Source organism: Lycium barbarum, chromosome 4, assembly GCF_019175385.1.
Source record: "Lycium barbarum isolate Lr01 chromosome 4, ASM1917538v2, whole genome shotgun sequence".
Lineage (NCBI taxonomy): Eukaryota > Viridiplantae > Streptophyta > Magnoliopsida > Solanales > Solanaceae > Lycium > Lycium barbarum.
The window spans coordinates 43,596,037-43,603,799 of NC_083340.1; the positions used below are offsets into that span (position 1 = coordinate 43,596,037).

The following is a 7,763-nucleotide window of genomic DNA, read 5'->3' on the forward strand; positions in this document are numbered from 1 at the left end:
CGAGTATTTTAGTCAGAAGACTTGTCTTAACATTAAAATATGGTGATCGGCGGAATTTTTACCGTAAATCTTGACAAATCGCCAGGGTCTTTTCTGTATTTGTAGATGAAAAACTTGGCGATCTCAAGATTTAGCCAAAAACCCCGGACAATCACATAGTTTGTTGTTTAGAAATTTCATCTACACATTTTGCTTTAATGGTGATCTAAATAACTCCAGAATTGATATTCAACCTCGTAATATCTGTTGGGATCAAAATAATTAGAGCGCTATGCGGAGGCTAATAATTGCAAATCTTAACGGCGATAAATCGAACAACAAATTAAGAAAACTATAGTAAGTCGTATAATACTTTGATATTATTTGGTTGATTGACCTACATGAAAAACTAATATAAAACAAAGCATAAAAACTATTGAGAGAAAGATCACTCCCTAAACAAACTCCTTTAGAGACTACATTGTGGATGCTATTGTGTTATGAATAAGAAAAATAAATCTTCTATTTATAGAAATCTAAATCTTCTCCTACAAGAAAAGGAATAAATATGGTAGAATCCTTTTTCACAAAGAAAACCTATTCTACCAAGAAATCCCATTCGAAATAAAACACAATTATGGTAAAATTCAAATAAGGTAGGAAATTCAGGGCAAACCCTACCAAATCTCCCCTTGGCTTGAATTTTCTGTCAAAATAATCTTGGTTTTTCATCTTCACATAATCTTTACCACTACTGCTTGTCATGATTAAAAATAAGATTAAAAATATTATGGTTTAAGAATATTTTGCTTTATTTTTAATGATGCAGCAGCAGGGATGTTGAAAATATGGTTCAAATTTCATCTCAACATGTAGTACTCTGGACAAAATCTACATTATCGTGAAATTGATTGCAGCTTGATTTGAACACACCTTGAACCTGTCTTCAACCCGCTAAACCATTGGTTGAATCATCGACTCTGATACCACTTGTTGAGATCAAAATAATTAGAGCTTCATACGGAAACTAATAATTGCAAACTTTAACGGCAATAAATCGGACAACAAAGAAAACTATACTAAGATGTATAATACTTTGATATTATTTGGTTAATCGACCTACATGAAAAACTAATACTCCGTATAAAAGAAAGCATAAAAACTATCGAGAGAAAGATCACTCCCTAAACAAACTCCTTTAGAGACTATACTGTGGATGCTATTGTGTTGTGAATGAGAAGAACAAATCTTACATTTATAGAAGTCTAAATCTTCTCCTACAAGAAAAGGAATAAATATGGTAGAATCCTTTTCCACAAAGAAAATCTTTTCTACCTAGAAATTCATTTTGAAGTAAAACATTATTATGATAAAATTTAAATAAGGTAGGAAATTCAGAACAAACCTGTCACGACCCAACCCCGTAGGCCGTGACTAGTGCCCGATCTGGGCACCCGAACCCATCTATCAAATATTATCTCAAATTCTATCAACTCATTCTAGTATATGGCGGAAGCCGACAAGACTTTATTTCAAATTTAGGTAATTTCCAGAAAATTTCGACAGAGTTTCCTTTGTTTTACGAACTATCCAATATACCCTGCACGCAGAAAATACCAACAAAAGCCACACAGGGCTAACCAAGCAATATATAAACATATGCGGACCGGCCGCCTCGGCGTATAGGATCGCCCAAACAACATATGCGGACCGACCGCCTCGGCGTATGGGATCGCCCAAACGACATGTACATACATCTATACAGAAAGACCCTAACCCACAAACATGTCCACAGACCTCTAAACAGACCGACAGAATCATATGACGGGACAGGGCCCCGCCGTACCCATGAACGAATATATACAAATGCACTAATAAATATATATACCAAAAGTATAAGCTCCGGAAAGAGAGGAGCACTCCGAATAGCAGAAAGGGTGTCCTAAACAGGTGGATCACCAGGGTGTGCGTCTGCACCTGCGGGCATGAAACGCAGCCCCCGGAGAAGGGGGTCAGTACGAAATATGTACTGAGTATGCAAAGCAGAAGGTACAGAAATAAATCTGAATAATAATCGAATCAGATATATAGAAAATAATACATATCAAAATGTTTATTTCCAAAGTATAAATTATGCATAGGGCACTGGAAAATGTGGTCGCCCGCCTGTCGATGGCGCCACAACACAGCATAACACCAGAAAGTTTCAAATCTCCGAATCCCCGTCACACATCACAACACAGCATAACGCCAAACACAGCATAACGCCAAACATAAGTGGAACCCGGCCCTCGAGCGAGGAGCACGGTGAACCATAATCACAGCATAACACCGGAATGTATCACAAAGCGCACGACAACAGAACCGGCCCGGGAACCGGTGAACGATATCACAGTAGGCACGAGCGGAGTAGTGAGGAATCATATGCATAAAATAATTATTATAAATCTGAAGGATAAGTAAAATAGTCATATTCGAAATCAGAATAAAAATTATCACTTTTTGTTTCAAAGTTGTCGAATTTCAAAAAGGGCGTCGCGGGACCCACAGACGAGTATAGACTTGAACTGAGCCCGCCTATGAAAAACATACTCATTTTATATCATACAAACTCCTACGAAAATTTCAAAGCAATCCGAGCTTTTCTGAGGAAATTATGGGCGTTTGAAGTCTTGGAATCGCTAAAGAATGAACTTTAAAACAAAAATCAGCTTTCATGTAATCTTTACAAATTATGGATTCCAAGAACATAAGGATCAACGTTTTGCCATGACAAGGCAAGGATGCCAAAGAACAAATGCGATTCATAAACATGCTCGGATTGTGAGAATAGAGTTTCCTCGAGGCTTATATCATAGCCTATTTTAACTAAGGCATGCCGAAGAAGGAAGATTACTTTACATACCTCAAACGCTCTCCAATACGATCCAAACTCAAGCTAAATCCAACCTATGATTCGGGCTGCCCAAGGTCTACAAACAAGCCATAAAATGCCAAACATTAGCTAAAGACTTTTTGGGCATTAAATTCCAAATTCGCCCTTAATTCTACAGAAATTTGGGCAGCATTTCCCCTGTAAATAGGCTACCCCGAGAATTTGATTCGGCCATATCAACCAACAACAACAACAACAACCAACCTAACAACATCAACAACCAATCCGAAAGACAAAATAACAATAATAGCTTTCTTTTCCATTATTCAACAACTTACATAAATTCAATTCAACTACTTACGTTCAAGCCAAAATCGACGCTTATATATTCACATACTAACCCGAACCCATACTAACAATGTCCAAGGACATTCCAAACAAGTTACACAATATTTCCAGCAAATTTCAGGGAAATACAACAGCAGCCACACGACACCACATCATCCATTCATATGCAAGTAAATCACATTATTGTCTCTATAATTCTTACATCAACTCACAACAATTTTTTTTACTCCAACTTTAACCATTAAATTCCTTCATTCTCATCACATAATCCATGATTACAACAACCAAAATATTAACTCAAATCAGTTCAGCAAATTTCAATTAAAACAGCCCCTACGCCATTCAACAACATTCCAACATTCGTACAATTCATGTTACCAAGTTACAACTATGTTTCAACATCAAGCTACATAATTTCGTGGCTTCAACCATGCTTCAATATCAAGATACATAATTTCATGATTTTCATTCATTTATACTCACCATAACACATTCAAACCATCCACAACACAAGCAAATTTGTCCTAAAACATATGGAAAAATAATCAACTCTTACCTTAGCAAGTTGCTCCTTAATTTGCTGAATTTAATGGCTTCAATTAAAGACCATTCTTGCTGCTCTCAAGGACCAATTCATGTTCCCAAAGACCTCCATTTGATTTACAACACCATGGAAAAATTAATTGGACCAAGCTTAGTGAACATGGATTTTTTTCACCATGGCCGTGAGCCCCCCTTCTCTATCTCTAGGTTTTTCTCTTTTCTTGTAATGTTGAAGATGATAAAATGAACACTTAAACATCAGATTTTTCCTTATATAGGCAGCCCCTAAGAGTGACAAGTGTCCCACTCAAGGCTTGAGCCAATTAAATTTGGTCACATGTCTTGGTGGGGCCCACTTAGTGCACTAGTGACTTGTTTAATGACTAATTAAATTTTTAATCCCCACTTAATAATCTAATCATGGTAAATTAATCCCAACTTCCATTAATATTTTTACACCAAGTAAAATTTATAAACAATTTATTTCCCAATAGAGATCGGAAATAAAAGAAAAAATTCTATTTCGAGCCCGAAAATGATCTCATCTTTAACTTGAGTCGATTCTCTTGCGAATAGCTCGACATATAAAAATATGGGATATAACAAAACCCTAACAATATCATACCTTCGAAAATTAATAGACCAACTTTGTATTCTTCTATAGACAAGCTCATTAAAACTCAACAATGATGTTCTTCAAGTTTTTTCAACCAAAACTAATCCAAAACAATCATAGATAAATAATGATTCTTCAATTTGCTACTACACTGCATATGAAGAAAATCGAAGATGGGGGAGGAAGAGAAGAAATCCTGGTATATATTTGTACAACTTTATTTAATGGGTGTCCTTAGTAAGGAAAATCAGCATAAATTCTTGTCTCATAAACGGTTAAGGGCAAAAAAATGCTCCCAACGGTTGTGATTTATCTTATATGTCCTTCGTCAACTAATTGTCGGCTCATAGAAACCCCCAATGATATCTTCTGTCTCAAATATACCATATAATTAAAAAGGTTCAAATTTGCCTCTCGCACTAACGGTGCAAACCACATCGATCAGGAATATAATTGGATCTTTTCAAAAATTTAGGGACGACATGCTTTAAATTATTGCATTTATTGCTATATGTGTGTGTGAGTGGTTGATTTATTCTTGAAAAAAGATGTTTGCAGATTTAATTGATTAAACGGAAAAGGGACCAAAACTTTTCTTTCACTTATTGGACCAAAAATTCCCTCAACGTTATTTCTTGGCTTAAAATGCCCCTCAAATTTAGCTCAAAAACACGCTCCTTCCACCTATTTGACCAAAAACACCTTTATTGTTATTCTTTTTGTTTAAAATTACTCATAAATTAATGGTTGACTCGTTGACTGGATGAGACTTTATAAGAAAATCACATGGCATTGTATAATTGATCTAGGTGTTAACCAAATGTGAATTAAATTACTCAATTCATACGTATTGATTCGACCAACCTATATGAATAAACCCGAATTGCTAATTATATAAACCCTATTCCAATTTCTTTCTTCTTTCTCATGTAATCCTCCTATATTATTGTATTTTTTAACTATAATTCTGTAATTTTAATTGTTGTAGATAAAATTAGCTAAATAATAAAATCAATGACTTCAAGATCAATAACAACTAGCACCTAATACTGGCCTTCAAACATCAAGAGCGTATCTTTTAATTTCTGAATATCTTTCTGTTTTTTATCCTTCCATTGGTTGTCTGCACAGCTCAATAATGCAGTAAATATCCAGTTAAAGGAATTCGCAAGTTAATTTATGTAATAACGACTACCTGAGATACTTTGTTCTGCTTGAAATTAGTCACATCCATAATCAGTAACACCTTGCTAATTTTGTTCCCTCCAAAGTGTACATAAAAAAGTCACCATACGTAGTTAAAAGATACAATAATATTGAAGGAATATGTTAGTTAGGAAGAAGAAAGAAATTGAGATTAGAGTAATAATTAGGAATTCGAGTTTAATTATATGGGTTGGTTGGATCAATATATATATGAGTTCGGTAATTTAATTTATATTGGATTAATACCTGGACTAATTATACACTAGCTATCACGTGGCTTTTATAAAATCTCGTCTAGTCAATTAGTCAATCCTTAGTTTTAGGGGTATTCCTAAGCCAAAAAAATAGGGTTGAGGACATTTTTTATCCAAATGGGTACATATTTCTAGCCAAATTCAATAGGTTAAAGGCATTTTTAATTCAAAAAATAACGTCAAAACATTTTTTATCCAATAGGTGGAAGGGATATTTGAACCAAATCAATAAGTTAGGGATTTTTTTTAACCCTTTTACATTAACTAGAAGAGTCTATTAAAAAGGAAAAAATAGCATATCTTAAACCACCCAGGAGATTACTTTTATGAAGCCAAACCCGAGGAATGTATATGAAATTATCTCTAATAAAAAAATAATGAAATATATTGGATATATTATAAAGGTTTATAATTTTATACTTGTTTTTAAAGAAAATAAAGAGTAAAATCAAAATCAAGGTTATCCTGATTTATTACTTATTTTATCTCCATATATATAGTCCATTTTAGATCCGTAAAAAATTTTGTTACTCATACCAGCATATAAATTGTCAACCAAACACAGCTGAAATAATCCCAAATTTTATACCAGAATTATTATTTTTCTGATCTCACCTATCAAAGGGCCCCTAGTAATTCTTTATGAAGAGGAAGGGTCACTATTCCAAAAAACTATTACATGTTGCACGATTAATCAACTGTATAGATTGATAAATTATTATCAACTTACCTACGAAATAAACTAAAATTATCAAAATCTTAATTAATTGACCATAAATATTTGGGGTTACACGATCAATTAACCAAGGCAAGTTACTTATTATCTACATGCCTATCTACATTAATAAAGTTTTACTAATTTTTTCTTTTGGATTGTCTTCGCAAAACTTGACCATATATATTTGGATTGTACAATAAATGAATATAAGTTATTTAACCACATATATTTAGAGTTGTCAATATGGGCTTGGCCCGCGAGGCCGGCCCAACCCAACCCTTTATTTAAGTGGGGTTGAGTTAAGATTTTTTTGGCCTATATAGAAGTGAGGCTCACCCAGCCTCTCTTGGCCCGCCGGCCTCAAGGGTTGGGTTGAGGCCAGCCCTTGAGGCCAGAAAAGAATAATAAATTAATTAATTTTAAAAAAAAATATAAGTAAATTAAACAAAAAGATAAAAAGTAATGAGAATAAAGAATGTACTTACTACTAAGTAGTAAATTAGAAACTGGAGTAATACGTTTTAGTCTTAGAATTTATATTGTGTTTAATTTCTTTTGAACGTGATCTGAATTAGGGATCAAAAATAATATTTTTATTTGTTCTCTTGAATTTTTTTCTTTTATGATATGGATTTGCGCTAGAATGGGTGGTAGAAGATTCTATTTCATATTGTAAAAGTTTCATGTTCAAATTGTATCAAAAATCACTTAGAAAATGTTATTTCGGAAGACGAAAAACTTAAAGGGCTGACCCGTCCTAGCCCGCGGCCCGCTTAGGGCCGGGTTGGGTTGCCATTTTGCTGGCCCTTCAATTAAAAGGGTCAGCCCGTCTTACCCATTTAATTCTTTGGCCCTTTAGGGCTGGGTTGGGTTGGGCTGGGCCAGCCCATTTTGACACCTCTACATATATTTGGATTTCATCATAAATAAACATGGTAAGTTATTTAATACGTACAATAATAAAATTTTATCAATCTTTTATTTTTTATGTGTCTTCAAATTTTACCTTTTACATGGTTACAACTTACAAGACTATATATCTACTTCTTTATGGGTCAATGGAGAGTGAACATGGAAAAAAGGTGAAATGTACAACATGGAAAAACTTTATTGTATAAGAAATTATAGTGAATTGTGTAAAGATTTTTTTTTTTTTAATATTGTAAGGTGATGGGTGTTAAACTCTTATTTGAAAGTCAGATTTGTAATACTCTTTTTTTTTTT

The 7,763-nt window shown here is 33.9% G+C and overlaps 1 long non-coding RNA gene across 1 annotated transcript; it reads right to left on the bottom strand.

Moving 5' to 3' along the window:
- Positions 1-346: 346 nt before the first annotated feature.
- LOC132638409 (uncharacterized) lies at positions 347-4,218 on the bottom strand. The gene is made up of 3 exons (XR_009581717.1): positions 3,759-4,218; positions 2,885-2,951; positions 347-1,956 (listed from the first exon to the last, which is right to left on the bottom strand). It is a non-coding gene; the product is annotated as an uncharacterized LOC132638409 (long non-coding RNA).
- Positions 4,219-7,763: the final 3,545 nt, after the last annotated feature.